At 39.7% G+C, this 27,085-nt stretch overlaps 1 protein-coding gene across 11 annotated transcripts in view; it reads right to left on the bottom strand.

Moving 5' to 3' along the window:
• The window catches only part of LOC147349347 (uncharacterized), a 690,773-nt gene that overhangs the window by 251,256 nt on the left and 412,432 nt on the right, over positions 1-27,085 (bottom strand). For all 11 annotated transcript variants that reach the window (XR_015150389.1, XR_015150391.1, XR_015150388.1 and 8 more), the window contains one exon: positions 4,096-4,255. The gene's annotated coding sequence lies outside the window, so the exon portion shown is untranslated. The remainder of the gene's footprint in view (positions 1-4,095; positions 4,256-27,085) is intronic.

Genomic DNA, 27,085 nt, shown 5'->3' with positions numbered 1-27,085 from the left:
CTGCCAGGCTCCTCTGTCCATGGAGTTTTCCAGGAAAGAATACTGGAGTGGGTTGCCATTTCCTTCTCCACAATATACATAAGGAATAGCCAATAAAAATAGGAATATTTAACCTAAAATATAGCATAGAGAAGATAATTATGCTTTTCAAATATTCAAGGGAGTATCTGGCAGAAGTGGATTATTTTCTTTCTGTATAATTTCAGAGAACTTAACTGGGATTAGTGGTGGAAAGTGGAAGAGAGATATTAAAGCATTTGTTTCCACAAAAATATTTGATATTAAAACAAACTGCTTCATAATAATCTTGCTATGAAAAGTTTATCCAGAGGCTGGATAATCTTTCATGAGTGAGATACCATAGAGAGGCACCATTCTCAGGTAGAAGACATAGCTAAAAGGATTTACCAGAGTGGTTCCCAATTTGGATGGTCTAAAATTCCTTTGTTTTTAAATAAGATTACCCCCACCCCCGCCCCACTGTGGGTTTTCTTTTTTTTTTTTTGGCTGTGCAGTCTTGGTTGTGGCACCTGGGATCATCAATCTTTGTTGCAGCATATAGGATTTTTAGTTGCAGCATGAGAACTCTAAGTTGCGGCTTATGGGATCTAGTTCCCCGACCAAGGATCTAACTCAGATCCACTGCACTGAGAACACGAAGTCTTAACCACCAGATCACCAGGTAAGTCCTAGAAATTCTTTATCTGCAAAGATGAATGAGATAAGGCCTTTGTTTTTATTATGCTTACAATCTCCTCCTCAGAAAGAAAGATAGATATATGATAGAGACAAATAACACAGTTCAAATTATGGTTCAAGACACCAAATGAAGATACTTAGACAAAGTAGGATGCAATTAATGGCTAAAATAAATGGGACAGATCATATACTCAGTAAGAATTGTTCAGACATTTTCTGTCAATCAAATTTTTATATACACACACACATATATATATATATATAAAATATTGTTTTGTTCACATATTCCAGCCTCTCTCCAAAATTCATATCTGCCTTGAGTGTCCCTTCCTTTCCTTTACATAGCTTCTAATTCTTAATTCCTCCTTCAGTGTTGATCTTAAATCCCAAAAGCATCCTTCATGAAGATCCTCTCAAAATTCTAGTCTTCTGTGGTCATTCTCTTTTCTCATCGATTGTTTATACTTTAGTTAAATCATCAGGAAAGAAAATAAGTCTTACATCTCTAAGTAGGTCTAACATTCAAAACATGCACTCATTCAATGGGAGCTAATATTATTATAATGGGAACAATGCATAAAGGGGATTCCCAGGTGGTGCTAGTGGTAAAGAATCCACCTGCCAATGCAGAAGACTCAAGAGATGGGGTTCAACCTCCTGGGTTGGGAAGACCCCTTGGAGGAAATGGCAACCTACTCCAATATTTTTGCCTGGGAAATCCCATGGACAGAGGAGCCTGGCAGGCTATATATAGTCCACAGAGTCACAAAAAGTCAGATGTGGCTGAGCACATATGCAACTAACTTAATAATGCAAAAGAGAGACCAGGGAGAAAAGACCATCATGATGACTTTGGGTAGCACAGTTAGAAAATATTCTTTAGAGGAGGTAGAATTTTACCTCCTACTTCTCTCCTAATTCACTGATACATTTAGCCATTCAATAAATATTTATTGATGACTTCTAAGTCACATCCTGTCAAAGACTGAGAACACAAAAAAGAACAAGGCAGACATGGCACCCTGACTCAAGAGCTTACGTTCTAACTATAGAAATAAGGACAAAGACAAAAAAAAAAAAAAAAGAATTACAAATCATTAAGGAAACAAGCTGAAGACTAATTTTGCGTAGAATGGTTAGGAATAGATTTTTTGAGGAAATGATAGGCTGGAACTTGATGAAATAAACATGCAGACAGTGTTGGGAGCAGGGCAGTTAGGGTGCATTTAGGCAGAGTAAAGAGCTTCTGCAAAACCTGTCATGTGAGAATGACCTTAAGTTTTTTTCTGGGAATGAATAGAAGGTTACGTGGCTGCATCTGTTGGCGAAAGGGGAGGTGGTGAAAGATGATTTTGGAGAGGTATATGGGCCTGGGTTGTATGAGGCTTTGAGGGCCTTGGGGAGGAGCTCAGATTTTCTTTTAAGTAAAAGGGAAGACATTACAGGAGTTTAAGCAGGAAAGTGACATGACCTCCTGGTTTAAATTTTTTTGAGAACATTGGTTGCTCTATAAGAAATGGACTGACAAGAGTATGGAGTTAGAAGGCAGTTGGCAGTAACCCAGAGAAGAAATGACACTTTCTTGAACACGGTTGAAGTAGTAGGATGGAAGAGAAATCAACAACCTTTCATTGTGCAAACTGATGTGGCTACTTTAAGTTAACCCTTTGAGCTTTAAGAATATTAGAATTCTGCTCTTTTAAGACTCAGATACTGGCTGGAAGCAATGATTTGTTTTTACCAAGGACATACTTTGTTCTCTATTTGGATGCTGTTTTTTTATGGTGGCTTGGGAGAGGGCTGCAGAGGAATGAGGTTAAGGGACGCCCCAGGTCTCCATCAGCCAGTCATTGGTGACACCGCAGATGACCCTCCCCAGCACAGCTTTCTGCTGCACTGGCAGCAATGTGACCTGCTCCTCTGCAGTGTCAAGGAGCTCTAACTGCTACAGGATCTAGTCTGGCATAATGCTTGCTTGATTAAGAAACACCATTAGGCTCCGTTCATTATCAAAGGCAACAATCTGGCCAAGACAGTGACTCACGTTGTATAGCTAGAGGTCAAGCTGAATACATGGGCACACCCAGATGGATAAAAAATAAATTTCATAGTTTGGGGAACACTGCCCCCTCCTGTGACACAATGTTGGCATTTGAGCAGAAACAATTCTAAAAGAACAGGAAGACCATACATTTTGGGATGGAGCTGCTTCTACAGCTAGGAAATACTTTGGTCCACTGATAAAGGAGGTTCGGTTCATTCATGTCCAAGTCGATACTCCCACTTTCTTGAAGTCCATCCTGTCACTTCCTTCAAGCCCAATCTCAGTCCCAAGTTTTCATCAGCTGCCTTTAGAACCATAGGCAGCAGGACTGGGTCAGAAACCTTATGTTAAACCCAACTAACTGTGTGCAGATATTTTGAGAATAAGAGGTTCATTGTTTCAGTAAAATTTTGTGGCAAAGGTTTGTTTATCCAATCCTATCACCTTCTATACCTGATACAGCATAGGAGAGAAATTGCCTACTGAGCTTTCAGCACAGTGACTATAGCCTCACTGGTTCAGAGAATAGGATCCTTGCCCTCCTGTTTTTCTCTAATAAGATGGGCACATGTCTGTTTAGTCAATTGCTTCAAAAATTGGGTCTCCAAGAAGTATATTAGTGCTGTTTAGTGCTGCTCTGGTGGCTCAGTAATAAAGAATCCACCTGCCAATGCAGGAAATGCCAGTTTTATCTCTGGGTCGGGGAAGATCCCCTGGAGAAGGAAATGGCAACCCACTCCAGTAGTCTTGCCTGGGAAATTCCATGGATAGACAGCCTAGCAGGCTACAGTTCTTGAAGTTGCAAAGAGTCAGGCATGACTGAGCGATTGAACACGCACATGACATAGCCCACATCCAAAAGGAAGTTAAATGGAAACCGAACTTTCAAAAAACCCAATTCATTCAATTCAAAAACTTCCCTATGTGGACATGACAAAATATGAGAAGGTAGCTGCCAACAACCTTTCAGGAAGGTTGTTCCATTCTTAAAGCCATAAGAAAGAGTGGACCCACGTCTGTGCCTCTGAACACCCTGCCTGAACATGGTAATTGGGATGGCTATAGCAGCCTTGGTGCTGAGCAGAAAGTTGGAGTGGATTAGAAAGGCACACAGACTAGGGTTCTTCTAGGATATCTAGGACTACTGGACTCCTTTTTCCTTGGGGAGGGGGGCTTTTTATGTGAGATAATTTTATTGTTGAAGCCAGTTGTTACCTCAGCTTCAAGTTTTCATTCTGGTGGAATGGGTGACTCCAACTAGAAGAGTTGATTCAAAGTTTTAAAGCATAGAGGGACCCAGGCTATTAAGGATGCTCCCAGTGAAACTAATGTGTCCCCATGGCAGACGATACCTCATTCCTCAGCTGATTTGCAGGAAGACTCGGCCCTTCTCAGGTGAATTCATGGGCTGCTGCTCTGATGGTTCTTGAAGTTCCTTCTGACCTTGTGTCTGTTCCTTCACATGCACTCACTCTTCCTTGGTGTTTTGTTTTCTGTTTGCACAAGTTCTACCTGTTAATGGGAGAAAGATGCAAACATTTAAAGAATCACTTGCAATCCTAATATTCAGGCAATGTTTAATATTATCTTGGCATATAATACTTTATATGTACATGTGTTTCTGATTCATATTTACCCCTTTAAAATTTGAATACCATATTGCATATAAAGTTTTACATCCCCCCATTTGAACTATATAATAAGCATCTCTATATATTTCTAAGTATATTTTGAAAGCTTAAAAAAGTGTCCTTTGATTTGGGCAATGTCTCCAGGCACCTGTTGAAGGTATTTGGGGATGAGGCAGATAATTTTCTGTCTTAATTTAAAAAATTTATTTCTCACTACCATTTCTAGATTTAATCTAGAAAAGTAGATTAATGGGACTTCTCTGGTGGTCCAGTGGTTAAGACTCCGCAATTCCGCTGCAGGGGGCACAGGTTTGATTCCTGGTCAAATACATAATTCTGTATGCCTATGCTAGGTCACATTCTCTCTACCTAAAGGATTATTTCTCTAGCCAACATGAAGACAGTCCATACTCACTGAGCACACAACTCTTCGGAGGAATGCATTGTGCAGTATTTGGAAGCAAAGCCACAGGCTTTCCGGATTCCTCCTCACTTTGCTAACTGCCTGTGAGATGAACCTAAATATGCTAGGTAGCACCTCTAATCCTCCTTTACCTCCTTTGTAAAATGAAAATAAAAATAAAATCTGTTTCATACAGTCGTGGTAAGAACCAGCATAATTCTGAATACAAGGCACTCAGATGTTAGCTTTTTTATTATTATCAAAGTTTTAGGAATATTACCATGAATTGATACTTACCTTCTTTAACTATTCTTCAAAAAAAAAAAAAAAAGCAGGAATTAAGGAAGGATTCAATAGGCAGTTTTCCCCTCTCTGCCTCACTCGATCGATTCTCCTCTAGAATGTCTATGTGCCTCAGATTTTTATCATGTGCAAATCCTCACCAATCCCAGACTACAGCAGACCTTTCCATAAATGATTTCATAATCACTTGTCTACACGTGATTTCTTCTGCTAGAATGCTCACCCCCTCCTTCACCCACCTGCCAAATGCTTGCTCATCCTTTAATATCTCCTCCTCTGTGGAGCCCTTTCCCAAATCTCCAAAGAGCTGTTGTTCCACTCTTTACACTCCCGCAACACCATTTTTAAACCAATTTCCTTAACATAGCGCCTGCCATGATATAGTTGTAACTGATCTGTTTACATGGCAATTCTTCCCCTGGAGTGCAGGTGTTCTTTTTTTCAGGGTGGGGGGTGGTCCAGGAACATGTTTTTATCACCTCCAAAGAGTGTAATAAATGCTTAATGTGTGGGAGAAAAAATGAAATAAAACTATAAACCATACATTTCCCCCAGAGGAAAAAACCCAGGGATGTTCAGGAGTCTGAAGGGCAGATCAGTTCCCCTACTCCGCTCTCCATGTGTTCAAGACTAGAAAAAGCCCCCAAAGGAGTCGGAAGGAAGGGTTCCATTCAGCACACACCTAATTACAGTCCTCGCTTGATTCTCTCTTATAAATGACAACCATCAAATGCCAAGATGTGACAGAATGACATCTGGCTCTTTGGCAGGCACCCTCGGCAGCGGCGTTAATGACTTGGGAGATGGCTCTGGGTATGTAACACTGTTAAGTTTGTTGTCTGGATTATATTATCCTCTTCGACATCTTTTTACTTTGTCCTCTAACTCACTTCTGATTCTGATTCAGTGAAACCTGGACACATTTATCCAAATTTGCCCAATGCCCTTCATGGCCTTGACATCCCAGTCCTTTAATATATTTTCATCAGCTCCTGTACATCATTCACAGAGAGTTGTGAGTGTACTTCACAGCCAGTTTGTATTCTCATAGACAACTCAAAGGGGAAGGTTTTTGTCATCTGGGAAAAAGTTCTTTAGTGCTCGACCAAATTACATTTTCTAAGATGACCACATTTGGGGCTCCTTTTGAAATCACGCTGTACAAAGAAAAAAATGCCTCAGTGACTACATATGCTTTGAATTTGAAACCAATATGCAATGCTTCATTAGCTCCCAGGATGAACTATAAAAAGGCAGGGGTTGCAACCATAACAGTCTTGCCTCTGACTGAGAAAAATATATACATTTTAATTTTTTCCTATGCATTAAAAACAAAGCCTGTATCTGAAATTTCATCCAGTTTTCAGAAATGATGCATTTAATTTCAGTCCTGAGTTCTTTTATTTTTTCCTTTTTTTAAAAAAAATTTCTCACCATATAGAAATAGGAGGCCAAACTAGGAAAACAGAATAGTATGAGAAACAAAATCCCCAAAGCTTCCTCTTCCATATCAGTTGTTATTGTGATTTTGGAAGAGGTCAAAATGTATCAAGCTTGCATATATGAAAATGTAAAAAATATTAACAGAAATGTTAGAATCCAAATGGTAAATCCTTATAATATAAATCAGCCCCTGGAATCAGTAGGCTGAAATGTTAGCTTCATTCTATGGGTATTTTAACTATTTAAAAAAATTTTGCTTACAAAATAACTGCAATACTCACAACTGAAAAAAATCATATTATCTAGTGCTTTGACTTATTGGAGAAACATTTATGTGTAGAACCAATACATTCATCATGTGTAATTGGAAATTAATGAAACAGTATTTATACTGTTTATATTTTTACTTTTTTTTTTCATTTAAGCATGCCATCTTAAAATGTATTATACCTATTTAAAATGCTGATGGAAATCAAAGATATAGGATTATGAAATGTCAAATATAAAATTAAAAAGAGAAGGATTATTTTCAAAACTCTATACAGTAGTTCTCAATGATACCATGGTACTCTCTAATTCTTCAAAATTCTGAAGTGATTTGTAGGAAATAGAAATGTCCATGGTTCAAATCCTGTGAGTTTCAAATAGCATATATTTTGTTTGTTTCCATGAAAGAGACAATAGACATCAGAACATAATGTACTAAAATGGTTTTCTATTAACTAGCTTGATGAGGAATAAATAATGGGATCTTTCCAAAAGTTGTCAGTCTTTGACCAAAGTTTCCTGTGCCTTGGTTTAACAAAACTTCAATTTCCATAAATATATTGATGCCTCCAGAAAGGTGTGAACAGATGCTTCATCTCTACATTGTGTACATAAATGTATGTTCTGAGATGTAAATTGATCAAACTGTAGAAACAAATCATTTAAGATTCGTGCAGTGATTAATAACAGAAGCCAGTAATCAAATCTCCCTGCCACCAGCACATCTGTTACAGAGAGTTTCTAGTTTGCCCTATTATGCAAATGTGCAATAAAACAAATACATTACTTAATTTAGCAGCTGGTTCAAAAACATTATTTTAGGTGATTTCTTTAGGTTTTGTGTACTTTTGCCATTGATAGTGGTTAATGTGAACTAATTCAATTGTTTATGAGATGAGGGCTTCTACATAAAAAGTAGCCCCCGGGGAAAGCCAGCCTTTTGAAAGTCATTTTGACCCTTGTCTCTGAGAACCAAACACTGAGACAAACACAAGATAAGTCATGGCTCTCAAGGATTCCACTCAGAAAGCACAGGATTCTTAAATGGTTTAAAATGGAAACTCCCTTGATTTCCCTGTTCTTGAGAATAGAGGAGAATCCTCAGTGCTAGAACTTGCTGGCTTTGGAATTTAACTTTTTTAAGCTGAAGTTGTTTTTACATTAAAAAAAAATATCTGGACACAAAAAAAGGAATTTTACAGGTACCTTGTACTGTATGCTCTGATGTTTTCCTGACAAAAGGCAGGAGGATCTCATGGAATCAGTGGGAACTTTTTGAATAGCTGGTATACTAAAAAGTAGGAAACATGCCTCTCATGAGCTTGAGAATGATATGAAAAACCACAAGCAGGTGGGCTGCGCTCTTAGGAAATGCTCAGAGGGTGCCTTTTAGGCAGTGACCAAACTTGTATTTGTGAGACCAGTTGAGGGAGGAGATGAGGAAAGGGAACAATGGCATGAAGCACAGCCACCCACAGAGTCTTCAGTAGCTGGACAGCAGGCAAGAAAAGAATAGCCCTGAGTTTTCAGCAGTGGAGCTAACTAAAATGGTAGCTGGAGAACAAGGAGTCATATGTTACTCTCGAGTTTTAAGTTGTTTGAAGACTGCTGCCTTACTTGGTACAGGAGATAGTTGAAAACCAATATCTATGCCCAGTTCATATTCAGGGTCTCTTAATTAACATGCAGAATCTCAAGTCCCTTCCACTGTGGGTCCATAGGACTTCTTTAAAAGGACCCTTTAATTAGTTATTTTTAGATCCATCTTTACCAGTGGCTGAGCTTCCCTAGTGGCTCAGACCGTAAAATCGTCTGCTTGAAATGCCAGAGACCAGGGTTCAATCCCTGGGTCGGGAAGGTCCCCTGGAGAAGGAAATGGCAACCCACTCCAGTACGCTTGCCTGGAAAATTCCATGGATGGAGGAACCTCATAGGCTATATAAAGTCCATGGGGTTGCAAAGAGTCAGACATGACTGAGTGACTTCACTTTCACTTACCAATGGCTAAAAACTATGGCTCTAAGGTGAGGAATTACATACATGCTTACATGTTTAATAATATAATATCTATAATAATCTAAATAATCAATATTTATTGAATACCTGCATTAGCATCACCTTATAAAACATCCTTACAAACAATATCTCTTTTGAGCTTCATATTTTGCCAGTGTTGGTAGTGGGGCTCAAAGTGACTTGCCTAAGGGCACAGGATGTTGGGACCAAAACTAAGGACTAATTCCAAAGCCCATGTTCACACTTATGTTACTAAAGTTAAATTTCATTAGAAGACCTGAGGAAAAAGACAAATTGTGGAGTGTGTCCTCAGAACCATAGATAGAAGAGGGAGAAACTTCAGTTTTCTTAGTAAATACTCAACTTCATGCTCTGCAACCATACTGAGACTTCAAATTCAAACATTAACATTAAAAGAGAAAATACAGGGACTTCCCTGGTGGTCCAGTGGTTGAGAATCCACCTTCTTATGCAGGCTATGAGGGTTTGATCCCTGATCCAGGGAACTAAGATCCCACATGCAACTAAGCCTGAGTACTGCAACTACTGAGCCCTATATACTGGTGAAATGTAGGAGGATCTCACGGAATCAGTGAGAACCAGTTAAATAGCTGGTATATTAAAAAGTAGGAAACAAGTCTCTTATGAGCTTGAAATTGATATGAAAACCCAGAAGCAGGTGGGTTGCACTTTTAGGAAATGCTCAGAGGGGTGCCTTGCACCCCAACAAGAGAAGCCCACATGCCATAACTAGAAAAGCGCTCATGTGCCCCAAGTAGAGAAAGCCCATGCACCTCAAAGAAGACCCAGTGTAGCTAATTGGAAGAAAAGAAGAAAAAAAAAAGCAGATTTAGGATACATGACTGAGAGTAGGCTTTTTGGAAACATGGATTACCCAGTAGACGGACTGTACTATTCAGGATTCTCCAGAGAAAGAGAACCGATAGGATATGTGTATATATATAAAGAGATGTGTTATAAAGGAATTGGTTCATGTGATTATGGAAGCTGGCAAGTCAAAATCTGCAGTGTGGACCCCAAATTGGAGACCTAAGAGATGAAGATGCAGGTGAAATCTGAAGGCACTCGGCTGGAGAATTCCTTCCTGAACAGGGAGGCCACTCTTCCTGTTCTATTTGGGCATTCAATGATTAGATAAGTCTCATCTACATAATGGAGGGCAATGTACTTTACTCACAGTTCCCCAACTAAATATACATGTTCATCTCATCCAAAAATGCCTCGCAAGTTAACACATAAAATTAACCATCACACAGACCAAGTTTATACTTAAGTGACAGTGCAAGTGGTTTTGCTCAGTCATGTCCAACTCTTTGCGATCCCATGGACTGTAGCCCACCAGGCTCCTCTGCCCATGGAACTCTCTGCAAGAATACTGGAATGGGTTGCCATGCCCTCCTCCAGGAAATCTTCCAGACCCAGGTCTCCTATATTGCAGACAGACTGAGCCACCTGGGAAACCCTTATACTTAAGACACCAGCAAATTACGGTACTTTAAAAGAAAAAAAAAGACTCTTGAAAATAATCTGATGTGTGATATTTCAGAAAAAAACAATCATCATCCGAAAAAATTGGACTCTGGCTATCTTATCCTTAATTTTACAGTTTAGCATTTTTAATATTTTGATTAGATGCAGGGTGGAGAGGGACCAAAAAAATCTCCATAATCCACTCTAATATTGTAGTGCTTGGGACCCTTAAAGGCCTTGCCTTCTCGTCATCACTAGAAATTTCAAGCCATCACTATACGAATTTTTTCTGTCCAGTGCTTTAGAAGTGATAATGAAAGTGAATTGAATTCATTTGGCAAATATTAGGCCTGCCAACAATATTCTTACTTTCTGTAGAGATTGTGAGGTCAGCATAGCATAAGGGGCAGGAGCAAGACATCGAAGTCACAGAAAGCCTCATTTCCTAACTCTTTCCAACACTTTTCTATCAGTGGGATTTTTGGCAAGTTACATAACTCTCCAAGTTGCAATTTCCATATCTTTAAACTAAAGATAATTGAGCCTATTTCCCACTGCTGTCACGAGGATTAAAGGAGTTAAAGCACTTGGAACTCTGGGCACAGTGTCTGACATATGATAACTCAATAAACATTATTCTCGTGATAGCCATAGAAGAAGAAAATGAGTTAGGGTAAAAAGCATACTTGTTGGACCAAACCCATCGATACTTTCTACACGTTGCACAACGGCTATTCCTGGTAAGGAGGCCACTGAAGAATCATCATGGACCCTATTCCTCTATTTTTGGAGACCATATTCTATATATCAAGCATATTAATAAACTCATATCCCATGTTAAGAGAAGCATTCAGAAGGTAAACTGTTTTGTAAGATTTTCTAAAAATACTTTTGCTATAAGAGCTATTTGAAAGGGAACGTGTTAGTCACTCAGTCATGTCCAACTCTGCAACCCCATGGATTGTAGCCCACCAGGCTCCTCTTTCCGTGGGATTCTCCAGGCAAGAATATTGGAATAGGTTGCCATTGTCCTCTCCAGGGCATCTTCCCAAACCAGGAATTGAACCCGGGTCTCCTGAATTGTAAGCAGATTCTTAATTTCTTATATATCAACTTGGAATTTCAGGAATTCCTTAAAAGTAAAAATCTAAAATGTTTCTTACAAACTGGAATTTTCATAGAATTTAATGTTTAATGAAGTTGTCAATATTTTGTGTGATAAACAGTTTAATAAACATTTAAAAATTTGACTACATTTTAAAAAATATTTTGGAGACAGTAAAGCTGTATACAAGTAACAAATATTCTTGAAAGTTCACAGATCCTAGATATTATTCTTATACTGCATAATGGTTCAGCGGTCTTGCATAAGTTTTAAGTTCTTCAGAAAAGTAGAAAGAGAGAGAAAGAGTGGGGGTGGGGAGTCAGAAAACCATGCTTCCATCATGAGTTAAAAAGGTGTTTATAAATTTTTATTTTTAATCATGAAACATTTCAAACATACAGAAAAGTATATAAGAAATATAATTCATTCCATTGCTTATTGCATCTCCTGTTTTACTTACAAGATAATGTACTTTCTTCCAGAAGTGTATTCATTAATATCAGTTTGGGCTTCTGTTTGAAGGCTATGCTATGCTAAGTCACTTCAGTTGTGTCCGACTCTGTGCGACCCCATAGACGGCAGCCCACGAGGCTCCCCCATCCCTGGGATTCTCCAGGCAAGAACACTGGAGTGGGTTGCCACTTCCTTCTCCAATGCATGAAAGTGAAAAGTGAAAGTGAAGTCGCTCAGTCGTGTCCGACTCTTAGCAACCCCACGGACCGCAGCCTACCAGGCTCCTCTGTCCATGGGATTTTCCAAGCAAGAGTACTGGAGTGGAGTGCCATTGTCTTCTCCGGTTTGAAGTCTAGGTTAACTAAATATAAATTTCTAGTCTCAAAGATAATTTTTCTCAGCAATTTGAGGATATCATTCCATTGTCATCTGATCCCTGTTACTGTAGTTGAAGAGTTTGTAGTCAGTCAAATGGTCCTTTGACTACGCTCTGCCTACTAGCTTCTCCGGTTTACTCGTATCTTTGGCATTACGCATTCGGTCCATAGTGTACCTAGGTGACAATTTTCAAAATTTATTACCTGTTTATCTTTTTCTTTCTGGAATCCTATTAGTGGCATGTTGAACAACCTTATTTTATTTGTTTATTAAACTCCTTTGCATATTTTCTACATTTTTATTTCTCTTGTTTTTACCTGGTAATTTCCTCAGATTTATTTTACAGAGTACAAACATATCCTTATATTTTTTAAGTCTATTTAACTCTACCATGATTTTCTTTTCTAGTCCACCCTTCCAAGTTCTTAGACTTATGTGTACATCATAGTGCCAACACTTTGCTTTATCTGGGTCCAGAGCTTCATGTTCTTTCTCTGATGGGGGGTCTAAAATCCAATCTATTATGTTAGTTGGACAATAACCTACTCTAGTCAACTTATGTGTAAATTTACCTTCTTTGTTTAAAGATCTTTGTTTTTAGCATCTGAAGATTTATTTTTCTTTTTTTGCTAATTCAACTGACATTTACACTTTTTTTTTTTTTTTGGTCTATCAAAATTAGCAGTATTAAATTTTTTTGCTGGAGGATACATTTTAGTCAGTATTACTGGTTAAATTATATGTCCCCTAAATTCGTATGTGGATGTCTTAACCCCCAATATGATGGCATTTGTAGATGGGGGTCTTTTGAGAGGTAAACAGGTCAAGAGGATGGGACCCTTAGGATTGGATTAATTCTCTGATAAGAAGAGACTCCACAGAGCTTACTCTCTGTCTCTCCTTGAAAGGAAGATCACAGCAAGATGGCAGCTGTCTGCAAGCCAGAAAGGAAGTTCTTACCAGAACCAGAACATGCTAGCATCCTGTTCTGGACTTCTGGACTCCAGAACTGTGAGAAAATGCATTTCTTTTATTTAATCCACCCAGTGTATCATATTTTGTTATGACAGCCATCTTTCTGAAATATTGAGTCTCTAATAACTTGTATTTATTCAATTAATACTGACAAGTTTTAAGAAGAAAAAGTCTTGCTGCTTTTACTTTTAACTTATCAACTCAGGCTCCCTAATATGGATTTGTAGTAAAGTTTGACCTCACCTGAATTCAGATAAACCACAGTATCTGAGCAAGTGATGCACAGTAATTTTAAAAACCTACTAATTTATGTGGAATTGACAGTTCAGTGCATGTTAATTTCAAATGGACCACAAGGCAAAGAATCGGATTTGGAAGAATAGCCAAGAATAGAATGATTTTACTTTGATGGGCTGAAAAAAAAAACAAAAAAAAAAAAACAGAAACAAAGACAGCTTCTAAATGGCTTCTGTTTGAATCCAGAAGGCAAGCCATAGAAACCTAATAAACTTCCATCAAGATTACAAATAAAATCTTGAGGGTATCTGTATAATCAATAAAAAAAAAAAATAGGATGGTATTTTTTTTATTATTATTGTGGTATCATTATTGTGGTAAATGCAAATTATTACTAAGTGTCCTCCAGCTAATTTGAAGGACCTTTCACTTTTATGTGACTATAGTAAGAAATGAGAAATTTACTATAGTAAAATATGCAGTATCTATTGCAATCTTAAAGAAATCTGTTGGTTGGCAGCAATATAACCCTGAGGCATTCTGATGAACTGTAAACAATCCAGGCTCTACTGTGTATGCAGAAAAAAAAATATTAGCTTCATATAGGATTGTATTCCTGCCATGTGACCAAAGGCTTTAAAAGCACCTTTTCCTTGCATTTCAGAAGCTGATATTAACAAAATTACTTGGCAATCTGGCAGTTGTAAATTGCGACCTCTTGTCATTAGTTGGGTCACTGATGTCCTCCTCTTTTCCTTTTTAAACACTGATGGATTCAATAAAGTAAACACTGACTTTATAAATAAGCAGGGAGTCAGAGCACTAGGTTCTAGTCACTTCCGGAATGGGAAGTAAGCAGAGCAATTACTGAGAGGGGAGGGAAGGGACGCTAGGACTGTAGTCAAGCAGATGATGGAATGAATACCCTATTTAAGTATGCCACGTGTCGCCATGTAAAAGAAACGGTGGGTCACAAGAAACAACAGGAATGCCATAGTGCATTGATCCCATAATTAAGGGAGAAGACATAAGTCAGAAGCCTCTCAGACCGAATGAGTTTCTCTACCATACACTGTAATTATTAGTCTTAGAACTCTCATTCCAATAGGCACTTCACACTGATGATACAGAATACCTTCTTTCAGTATCAAAACTCAAAGAATAAAGTATGAGACAGATGGGAAAGTCAGCTAAAGCTCCCGCTCTTGCCAAGATAGACTGTGGTCATTACTCTATCTTGGCAAAGCCAGAAAAGCAGGGATTTCCACAGGGCAGCATCAAAACTGGCTGACTCTAAGAGAATCCATCACTTTGAAGACATCACATACCAGATGAATTTCTGCCATTCTTTTCCCAAACTAGGCAGTTAGTAATCAAGGAAGAAAAAGGTTAAACTCCCACCACCACTATCACCACACACGGGTGCACACGTCCAGTGCAAACAGTGGCGTATTGCTCTTCTCTCCTAAAATCTCGCTCCTCATAACATCTCCAGAATGTATGTGGAAGACATGAACCCCTCTTAGCATTTTTTCTGGCTTATTGTTTTGTTCAGGGTGGAATATGCCCAACTCTGGGCTTCCCAGATGGCACAGTGGTAAAGAACCCATCTGCCAATGTAGGAGACGCAGGAGTTGTGGGTTCGATCCCTGGGTCAGGAAGATCCCCTGGAGAAGGGAATGGGAACCCACTGCAGTATTCTTGCCTGGAAAATCCCATGGACAGAGGAACCTGGAGGGCTACAGTCCATAGGGTAGCAAATAGTTGGACACAACTTACGTCTGAGCACACAAACACACATATGTCCAACCCGAGATAATGAAATGATTGGCTAAAGCCATTCTCGACAGTCCCTTCTGTTACTTTAAAAACTCCTAGACGTAGTTATATAAAAACTTCTGTCCAGTGAGATCTGAAAGAAAGTCTGTTGTGTAAGTTTCTAGGGAAATATTAGCTTTCTGGATAAAAGAAAACACACATCTCATGTCAATTTTCCTCTTCCTACCTACTTTGTTCTAGAACACAGTATGGCAGCTGGTGCTGCTGCAGTCATCTGTGATCCTAAGAGGAAGATGAAGACCATTCAGGCGACATGGACCCTTACTTACATCACTGAGCTGCTGACCAACACCAGCATTAGCTAACCTCTGGTTTTTAGATTATACAGGAAAAATAAACTCCTCCTTGTTTAAATGACAGAGAAATTTTCTGTTGCTTTCAGGCAAATCCATTTCTAACTGATGCAAAATATATGGTACTACCATTTTACATGTTCATTACCTAGTTACCATTAACAAACATGCAGTACTTAATTTCACATTAACACCAAGGTGAAGGTAGCTATTCACTTCAGATTCCAGGTTTACATACGGGGAAGCTGCCAAGTGAAAATTACTGACTCACCTTGGGATGGTATAAAACCAGGTGACTATTTCCAGGCAAAGAAATGCATTCAGTGCATTTCTGCAAATGTCTGCATTCAGTGGTATCAATAAGGAAGTCTGAGTTGCCCAGCACTACCAGCACCATTTGGTCGCCATCCAATGGAACACAACCAGTGAAAGCAGAGAGTCCTCTACTAAGATGAGATATATAGTTCAATGCCTGAACTTATGCAAGCTACCAGGATCCATCAAAGAGAGACAAATACAGATGCTGAACTTTCTCTACTACCCAATCACAGCTGTGCAATGTGATCTAGTATCCCAGGCGCAGACAAAAAAGAGGTGCACTGTTTGCAGAGAATTTTAAATTGTATGTACTATAAACTTACTACTATAAAACCTACTTAAAAACTGTCTGCTTTTCATAACCACCATGCCAGGTTGCTCAGTGGTAAAGAATCCAGCAGGTTCAATCCCTGAGTTGGGAAGATCCCCTGGAGTAGGAAATAGCAACCCACTCCAGTATTCTTGCCTGGATAATCTCATGGACACAGAAGTCTGGTGGCCGACAGTCCATGGTGTTGCAAAGAGTCGGACATGACTGAATAGCTAAACACACACACACATTAGTAATTCAAACAATGTAGAATGATAAAATATTCCACTGAAAAAACTTTCTGTTGACTTAATTCCTGAACAGTCATTGAGATTATAGTTGAGTTCTAAATATGGTGATGGTCATATATGTGCATATATATATATATATATATATATGTATCAGTTCAGTTCAGTCACTCAGTCATGTCTGACTCTTTGCGACCCCATGAATTGCAGCACACCAGGCCTACCTGTCCATCACCATCTCCCGGAGTTCACTCAAACTCATGCCCATCGAGTCAGTGATGCCATCCAGCCATCTCATCCTCTGTCATCCCCTTCTCCTCCTGCCCCCAATCCCTCCCAGCATTAGAGTCTTTTCCTATGTGTGTGTGTGTATATATATATATATATATATACACACATATCAGATCAGATCAGTCACTCAGTTGTGTCCGACTCTTTGTGACCCCATGAACCGCAGCACGCCAGGCCTCGCTGTCCATCACCAACTCCCGGAGTTCACTCAGACTCACGTCCATCGAGTCAGTGATGCCATCCAGCCATCTCATCCTCTGTCGTCCCCTTCTCCTCCTGCCCCCAATCCCTCCCAGCATCAGAGTCTTTTCCAATGAGTCAACTCTTCGCATGAGGTGGCCAAAATACTGGAGTTTCAGCTTTAGCATCATTCCCTCCAAAGAAATCCCAGGGCTGATCTCCTTCAGAATGGACTGGTTGGATCTCCTCGCAGTCCAAGGGACTCTCAAGAGTCTTCTCCAACACCACAGTTCAAAAGCATCAATTCTTCAACGCTCAGCCTTCTTCACAGTCCAACTCTCACATCCATACATGACCACAGGAAAAATCATAGCTTTGACTAGACGAAACTTTGTTGGCAAAGTAATGTCTCTGCTTTTGAATATGCTATCTAGGTTGGTCATAACTTTCCTTCCAAGGAGTAAGCATCTTTTAATTTCATGGCTGCAGTCACCATCTGTAGTGACTTTGGAGCCCAGAAGAATAAAGTCTGACACTGTTTCCACTGTTTCGCCATCTATTTCCCATGAAGTGATGGGACCGGATGCCATGATCTTCGTTTTCTGAATGTTGAGCTTTAAGCCAACTTTTTCACTCTCCACTTTCACTTTCATCTAGAGGCTTTTGAGTTCCTCTTCACTTTCTGCCATAAGGGTGGTGTCATCTGCATATCTGAGGTTATTGATATTTCTCCTGGCAATCTTAATTCCAGCTTGTGTTCCTTCCAGTCCAGCATTTCTCATGATGTACTCTGCATATATATTTCATTATTTATTCCTTAATAAACATTATACATAAAAGTTACTTTAGAGAATTCAGTCACACAGAAGCCCCTGATACATGTGGACTGAGCTACATAAGTTTAGTTCAAAAGCAGTTTTCAATGGTTTGACAACCTTCAAGTTTGTCTCCAAATGCTGTGTTCTGCATATTCCTAGGGTTAAATACTAGATGAACAATGACTGCACATAACTGTAAGATGAAGAAAGAGACCATGAATCACTTAGTCTATGTGACTATTTGAAGTTTGTACCTGTGTTTAAAATTTGCAAGAGTGAAACAAATGAACTGCACATTGCTGGTAAGTGCAAATTTTAGATTATACATGAAATAATGGAACAAATTTGAATAACTCACTTAATGTTGAAATACATTCTTTTTTTCCCCCACAAGCTGTTGAGTAATATATTTAAAGACCACCCTTCCAAATCATCAAACTAGAATTGTATAGATAACAAATAAAAATGTATTCTTTTTAAGTTGTTACTTCTTTGCTTTAATAATAAGAGATAAATCAAGAAATTAATGACTATTGCTGGTTATTACATGATCATTACTGAAAATAATTTAATTGGTCCATTTTGAGGATCAAATAACCTAAGTACAATAGAAGGAGACATTCAAAAGTTCCCTAAGCATTGTTTTTTGAAAGGTTAGTGCTCTGTTTGTGCTGTTAACTGACCACACTGCTGAACACTCAGCAGGTTTTAATTCACAGCCAGTTCTAGACATGTCTTAGGAGTGGAAACATGTTCTCTGATACATGGTGCCCTCTCTTCCCTCTGGCCACTTAAAACAAACTCTATGGCTTTGGAAAATTCCTCAATACTGTTATTTACACTATGAACAGAAAACACTGCAATATTGAGAGACTGCTTTCGGGAGGTGATACAGAACTTCCTTATTTTGTTTGGAAGTTATAATTGGGAAGTTTCACTCAGAAACATGAGTCCACATATGCTTTCAGAGGCTTAAATCTAACTATTCTCATACATTTGTTTGGATAAGAACTGTCTGGGATGTTCCCAGCTGGACAGACTCCTGCAAATACAGGACTCCTGGAGTCTGTCCCTAAGGCTTCCAGTTCAGAAGATTTGGGGTAGAGCCTACAATTTATGTTTTAAATGAGCATCAATCCCATTTAAGTTATTCTTGAACTAAACTTTAATCAATGTTAAGAAACTGTAGATATCAGAAAAGTGGAACACTTTTTGTAACTTTTTTCCTATTAAGACTTCCAATTCACCAGGTCAGCCCTTTTGTTTAAAGGATAAACAAACATGTAAATAAGGAAATAAGTAAATAAATATTACTTCCCTCCCCCCCAAATGATAAGAGAACAAAACAAGCATGGTAGACAAGAAGATAAATGGCTGTTGAGAGAGATGATTCAGGGGAAAGCACCTGTAATAGTGAAATGATCAGAGAGTAAAATACTGTGCCAGATTCAAAGGGAAGAGAAAACAACTTACTTGGAGTCTGCTGTGGTCTGAAGATCTGTGTGCCCAAAGCAGAACCTTCATGAATGAGGTCTGTGCCCTTATAAAAGAGACTCCAGAGAGCTCCCTCAGCCTTTTTACTATATGAGGGCACAGTAAAAAAAAAGCCCCTACCTATGAATCAGGAAGAGGGCTCTCACCAGACAGAATCTGCCAACACCTTGATCTTCCCAGCCCCTAGAACTGAATTTATGTTGTTTCTAAGATATCAAGTCTCTGGTGTTTTGGTGTAGAAAGCTGAAGGGACTAAAATAGAGTTTAATAAATATAATGAAATTTGGGTCTTGAATTCTACTTCAAAGAGATTTTAGAAAAGCAAAAATTACATAATTTAAGAAGCTCAAAATATAAACAAGACATTTATTTTTTTTTTCTTAAAATCTTACATTTCAGTTTTAGGAGTAATGATTTTTATATTTGGTTGAGAGTTTAATTCAAAAAATATCTACAGGGCACCCATTAGGTGCCAGACATGGAGACAGAACTGTCATCACTTGGGAGGAGCTTGTAGTCGAGCTGCAGACACGGTTGCATCAGGAAGTACAGACCCAGCTGGCACCTTGCTATGCAGACACCAAGCTGCCCAGAATACACTCACTGGCCTTTCGCTGGTTCAGGCCTCTCTGGGGTTTAACGTGAGTGACACAGGGGGGCCACGTGTGGCATCAGTGTGTGTGCGTGTGCGATCGCACTGCTGGTAAGGTAGACTGGCTCATGTCTCCCGAAGGGGACATCTCTCAAACACAATAACTAGCACTGTCACCTGGATGTGTCCCTGGAAGGTAGCAGTCACATGCCAGACTGAATATAGACAAGCACATGCCAGAAGGATGAGTGGAGAGAGGAAGTTTACTCCTTATATAGATGGAAGTCCCAATAAGCCCTTATAGCTGCCTCTCAATGCTCCTTACCTGGGACTAGGGGAATGTAACTGCCAGCCTCATCCGCTGGACAGATTTGTGGGCAGTTTCTATTAGATATCCTTTTCCTTCCTGTCACTTCTCATTTTTCCACAGTGGCTGGACGACGCTGTTACTGCCACGGGCCTCTCCCCAGATCTAGTAAGGCATGAGAGAAGTAGGAAGACCATCTTGTTCTGATATTAAATAGGAGCCTCTGGGGTGATGTACAAGGCACATCGTGTTCCTTAGACTTGTTTCCGATGAGAAAAAAGTAACGTCTGTGTGTGTTGGGTGGTGGATTTAAGACATTTCATTTCTGAAAACACAGAGATTATAACAAGTGACAAAAAAGGTTCCCCCGGTTCCTCCCCCGACTTCTAATGAACCAGAGCTAGTTCTCCCCCTGGGAAGCCCTTTCCTGCCTGGCTCTCACTGAGCCCTCAGGAGAGTGTTCCTTCTGGTAATTTCTCACACCTTGCATGTGTTTTCCTGGGGGCCAATGTTTTTCTCTGTTCCAGGCTTCTCCCTCTTCCCATTTGTTGCTCTGCACTCTAGAAAATCAGATTTGCTGGGAATACCAGGGACTGCAAAGAGAGCCGACCTGGGGAAAGGAAGGCCTTTGTGGTCTCCCAGGAACTGTCTATCGACTGAGCTCCGGATCACCCTGTGTTAACTGCCTCTGCTGTCTCTCGGAGAGAAATTTCATACCAATTCCGCAGGTAACCAAATATGACAGAACTTCAATACTAAATTAAAAAAGCTGTTGCTCCCCAACTCTAGTTTCTTCCGTGATTCTGAAATTGATATTTCACTTTTACAAATGTTAAGACAAAACATTTAAGTTTGAAAGTATATAATAAACATCCTCAAAGGACACAGAGACAAAATGCCCATCCTTTGTGCCTTCCCATCTTGCCCCACAGCCCCCTCCTCAGACGCAGAGTGTAGAAGGGAGCCAGAAATTGCCCATAATCACGCGCTGCCTTTCTACTATATGTCCAATATGTGCTGTCATTATTTCAGTGTTTGAAGCTCTCGTGGCAGCATTGCCAGGGAAGATAATGGGGCCTATTATTTTCAATGAGCTCCATCAGAGGTTTCAATGGGCCTGCTATCACTCGAACAAAGACACGTTGGGAAGCAACACTACTTTCTTGTCATCAAAATGGCTGAGTTTGTGTGAAGCTAAAGAATACCCCTTTTTTTTTCCTTTTCAGCCCTGTTGGATTTGAAAGGGCCAAGAAAGGCAGTTTACAAAGAAGCAGGCCTGACTCCTTGCCGAGTGCCCTTTGCCCTGGCCAGATGTACATACGTATTTTATTGAATCAATAAGTTCAGCAAAGTGAAACCTGCTTTACCATGATTTCCTATTTCTACCCAGAAATATGTTCCCATGAAAAATATCTTCCAATAGAATTATAAACAGCAACAACAACAACAAAAAAACACAAAAGCAAAATAAATAAATAAATAACCTGCCAACATGGAAGTTGTTTAGAGAGTGGTTGAGTTTAAGGTGAATTAAAAGATTCTGGCTCAGCTTAGAAATCTCTTTTCCAACCCGTTTCTGACCCTTCTTCCCTAAACTTGAGAACTTTTCCTTTGTCTTTACATCTGTTGCAACTTGAGCTCAGTCCCAAAGTGTCTTTTGTCTGAATATTTACAAAACCTTACGAGTTACCCTTTATGAGACTGTAACAAGACTACTTGTCTAACTTCCTAACTGTTGGGCAATTTTAGGATTGGTAAAATATATTTTCTTAGGGTTGTAAATATGTGAGTCTGTAAAACAAGTTCACATATGTTAATAGTTCTAACAGTTCGTTGAAATGTTTCCATTTTTGAGTGTTTATTATGTTCATGCTGTTACATATTTACTCGTTTAATCTTCATAACAACTCATGAGAAAGAGAGCTGTTGTTATTCCCATCTGTGCATGAGGACATCCTTGAGACCTAGAAAGATCAAATCACCTGTTGAGAGTGACTCCACGAGCAAGCGCCAGAAGAGGAATCGAATCCTTACAACTTCATTCCAGGGTTCATGAACCATGGGAGGCCTCTATGCATAACTGAGCCACTGTAGAGCTGTTTGAAATACTAATCAATTTTTTCTTCTCCTTGCTTATACTCTTCACTCCTCTCAACCTGTCCCTTCTTTCCCTTAAGTATCTCTGTTCAAGCAGTTAGTGGGCTCCTGGTATGTGTCCTCAAGTTTACAGAGTAAGAAACAGAAGTAGCCTGCCAATCTGCCTTTAGTGTTTTCAAATGCATAGATTTTATTAGATGCATTATTTTAGATGTCTGTGTCAAAAGCATAAAAATGGAGGCAATGCATTTGAGAGGGAGAAGCAGAGAAAATAAGGATTTTTAGAAACGTGGTGAATCTGTAGGATTCATACAGGAATGAAAGATAGCTCAGCCAACTTACTTCCAGCAGGGTAATCTGTGGTGTGTTCAAAAGCTCTGTGAACACTGTATCATAATTGCAGAACATCCAGGCTTTGCTCCAGTGAGGTCTGTCCAAAGTTCGAAGCCAAATTTTCAACTGGGCTGCCTTCCCACCAGTGGCAGGGGAGCACTGGCCTTCATGGGAAACCCCCAGTGCAGTCCCAGAGGATGTGGTGCCCTTCTGTGCCTGTAGATGCAGACCTCATTTGGCCCTTTTCAATTTATCCCTGCAATTTAATCCTGCAATATTCCAGAACACCCATCACCCCAAGAGAAGGAGGGATGATGGAGCAAAGGGAGTGGTACTGAATAGAAATAGTTTACTAGCTTTTTTTCTGGGGGCAGGGAGAGTGCTGTGTCACGTGGCATGTGGGCTCTTACTTCCGGACCAGAGATCAAACTTGCACCCCCTGCATTGGAAATGTGGAATCTTAACCACCAGATCGCCAGGGAAGTCCCTGAATAGAAATAGTTTAAGTTCCTCTGAGCTAGGATGGTGATTAGATACAGTCTTATGCCAGCTTCACTTTCTGCTGTGTTTGAAAAAATTACAATTAGACTCTGGATATAGGTAGGAAAGAATGCTATACAGCTAGTCTGACCATTTCAGTGGTCAGCTTAGTAAGTATAGGTTACTGCAAGGTAAATTGACTTATAATAGTATTGTCAATGAAGAATGATTGGAAATGTTTAAAATGACCATAGTATGGCAGTGAAAAAAAATCAATGTTTTCAAAATGCTATTTGACCTCTAGTTTCTGTGGGGTTGCTGGGAGGCACACATAAGAAAAGGTATTCTATTGATCTGTATGTCAAATATGCTCAGTTAAATGTGGATAAGGTTATGATATTTATTTATTATCTCTTTGCAAAAAAGGCTGGAGATGACAATGTCTGAAACAGTCTAGCAAAGATAACTTCCATGATGAATAAATATGGCCATAATTATTTATCAACATTGGTTTGGCTCTATCCCCATTGTATTCTAGTCACCTCAGCACTCAAGAATTCTCATTTGTTTCTAACAGATCAAGAGTGGCTACATTTTTAAGGACTTATTTTTAGGATAAAACACATGATGTTCACCACCTTCCTACCATATACAACAGTCATACTTCGAGTAACCATTTTTAAAAGAAAATATATAAACAGATACGGTGCTCAGATACTGCAATAACTTCACAGGTTGGGAGTCATTGATTTGTTCACATAGCCTATGCTATAACTGATGATTTAAGCATTTTTAAAAAACCACTGTATTTTAAATCTTTCCCATAAAAATCATTCTATCTTAATTGTGCATAAGCACAAGTTAAACACAGTGTCTGGAATGCAGTAGGTGCTTAATAAATGTTTCCTGCTGCTGCTGCGTCGCTTCAGTCATGTCTGACTCTGTGCGACCCCATAGACGGCAGCCCACCAGGCTCCCCCTGTCCCTGGGATTCTCCAAGCAAGAACACTGGAGTGGGTTGCCATTTCCTTCTCCAGTGCAGGAAAGTGAAAAGCGAAAGTGAAGTCGCTCAGTCGTGCCAGACTCTTAGCGACCCCATGGACTGCAGCCTACCAGGCTCCTCCGTCCATGGGATTTTCCAGGCAAGAGTACTGGAGTGGGGTGCCACTGCCTTCTCCAATGTTTCCTGGGGGATGATCAAATATTTTTATTCAAATGAGGGTAAGCTAGAGAACACAGACTATGAAAGGGGTTGGGGAAGGTTGCCTGCATAAGTTTGTGGTAGTTATGGAGAGGATGACACTTTCTTAGCTAACAAACATGTACAGTCTGCTTACTATATAATGTTTTTTATAAGACTGGCAGAACTCTAGTTATCTCATAAATATGATTAATCCTCACAATGACCCCCATGAATTATCGCTATTTTTACTGCTGTCTTCTGTACTTTACACATGAGTGGACTAAGGCATATCTGAGAGGAAGATATGCTGAAGGTTACATTATGAGTGTATCAATGAAAATCTTTAGTTTTTTTCACCATCCTGTATTTATATAGATGACTCAGGTTTATTGGAAATGGCAGGTGAACTTGTTGATGACCTACAAATCAAATGAAGTCTAAAAGTACTTTTTTAGGTAAGACTGGCCATTTCCCCCACACATTCCTCTGTGGGGAGGGGGTATTTCAGAGCTAGGTGTCTTGGACTCCAGATTTAAGATAAATATTTTGAACCATGGCTTACTCTATAGAAGTCCATGCCAGCAGTTTACCAAACAGCTTAATAGATGTGGTAATTCATGAATCACTTTCACTTATACAGCAGCATAAGCTATTTTAAAATATAACTGTCCAGGGATTTTCCCAGACACCTGCCCAACTAATTCAGCCTGTCAAATTATCAGATTATGTGGACAAATGGGAACCGTGCAAATTAAGTGCTAAAAGGTAGCCTAACAACTATTAAAGCAAAAAAAGATCTGGGGGTACTGGTTGACCACAAGTTCAAAGATTATGACAAGACTTTTAAAAAGATAATGCCATTTTATAATACATTACTAGATGTACATTATGTGGTTGGTGGGGGGTGATGAGTCTAAATTTGAAGTATCAGTTTTAATTTAGGCTCCTTATGTGAAAGGAGGAAAATGATAGATTACTCACAAAAAGTATGCTAGGGAAAACAGAGCAACTCTAAATTGAAACAGTTAAAGGGCTAGGAAATGTTTGCCTTGACAAAGGGAAGAAAACTCACAAGAGTTGTCTTAGAATATATACAAGAGATTCTGTAGTGAGGTATAAACATTTTCACTTCAGAGTCCTGCCTTTCTATTGTCTCTGAAATACACCTTCATCTCTTTCTTTCCACTGCCTCTGACCTAAAATGCCTTTTTGCAATAATTTTCTAATTAGTGTCCCTGCATCTCATCTCATATTTCTCCCACATAAACCCTTCACAACATACCAGAATTATCTTTCCAAAACACAAATCTTACTGTGACATTTCCTGGCTTCAGAACCTCCCAGCGGCTCCATGCTGTGCGCAGAGTAAGCATAAACTTGTCAGCCTTACAAGGCCTCTGACTGTAATTCCATTCATATCCTGCTACTGCTCTGCTCTCCCAACCCCACAACCAGCTCCCTTTCCTTAAACCCACACTCTGGTTTCTTAGGACTACTCACGCGAAAGGACTTAAACCTGTTTTCCTCTACACACATGGTTCTTTCTCTGTGTCTGGAATTCTCTACCCCCAAATCCCAATGCCCAGTTAATGATCTTCTACTTACCCTTTAGAACCTGCGAAAATATGTCACTTCTTCTACGAAGCTTACAGTCAGGATTCAAGATCCTCTCCTTGGCACACCTCTAGCACTTTGTACATAATTATCAGATAAGTGTTAGAAATTCATGTGCAAGTCCACTTCACCGCATCTTCAACTTCTCAAATCAATGTCTTCATGGCCTACAACAATGCCTGAGTCAAGAAAGAATCATTTTCTGTTGAGTCATGAATGAGGATAACACACTAAGGGGCAACACATGGGAGCAGATAGTGTATTAATGATGACACTGATAGTATCAGCTACCATTTATACACATCTTGCCAAAGAATTGATGCTTTTGAACTGTGGTGTTAGAGAAGACTCTTGGGAGTCCCTTGGACTGCAAGGAGATCCAACCAGTCCATTCTGAAGGAGATCAGCCCTGGGATTTCTTTGGAAGGAATGATGCTAAAGCTGAAACTCCAGTACTTTGGCCACCTCATGCGAAGAGTTGACTCATTGGAAAAGACTCTGATGCTGGGAGGGATTGGGGGCAGGAGGAGAAGGGTACGATAGAGGATGAGATGGCTGGATGGCATCACTGACTCGATGGGCATGAGTTTGAGTGAACCCCGGGAGTTGGTGATGGACAGGGAGGCCTGGCATGCTGTGATTCATGGGGTCACAAAGAGTCAGACATGACTGAGCAACTGAACTGAACTGAACTGAACTGATACACATCTTGAAGGTGTCAAGCAATGTCTTAGGAATTATGAATGTATGATCTTGATCCACACAACCCTAAGCAGGAGGTTGTGCGTGCTAAATTGCTTCAGTCCTGTCTGACTCTTTGTGACCCCATGGACTGTAGCCCACCAGGCTCCTCTGTCCATGGGATTCTCCAGACAAGAATACTGGAGTGGGTTGCCATGCTTTCCTTTAGGGGATTTTCCCAACCCAGGGATCGAATCCGTGTCTCTTATGTCTCCTCCACTGGCAGGAGGATTCTTTACCCACTGTGCCACCTGAGAAGCCCAGGCAGAAGATTACTTACAAATAAAGAATCTGAGAGTCAGAGAGGTAAAGTGGCTTGTCCAAGGTCAAACAACAAATAAGCATTGGACTGGGATTTGAAAACAAGTCTCTCTGACTCTAAAATCCATGCCCCAGGCCATAAACCAAATCATCTCCTTTAAACTTCCACATGCACACACACAAAAATAAGAGGTATCTAATTGAGAAGGAAATGGCAACCCACTCCAGTGTTCTTGCCTGG

The sequence above is a fragment of the Bos grunniens genome, chromosome 21 (genome assembly GCF_055505025.1).
Source record: "Bos grunniens cultivar Pamir isolate PY7600 chromosome 21, Bosgru_T2T1.0, whole genome shotgun sequence".
NCBI lineage: Eukaryota > Metazoa > Chordata > Mammalia > Artiodactyla > Bovidae > Bos > Bos grunniens.
Note: the sequence above shows the minus strand (reverse complement) of the source record. Positions and strands in the feature narration are given on the sequence as shown.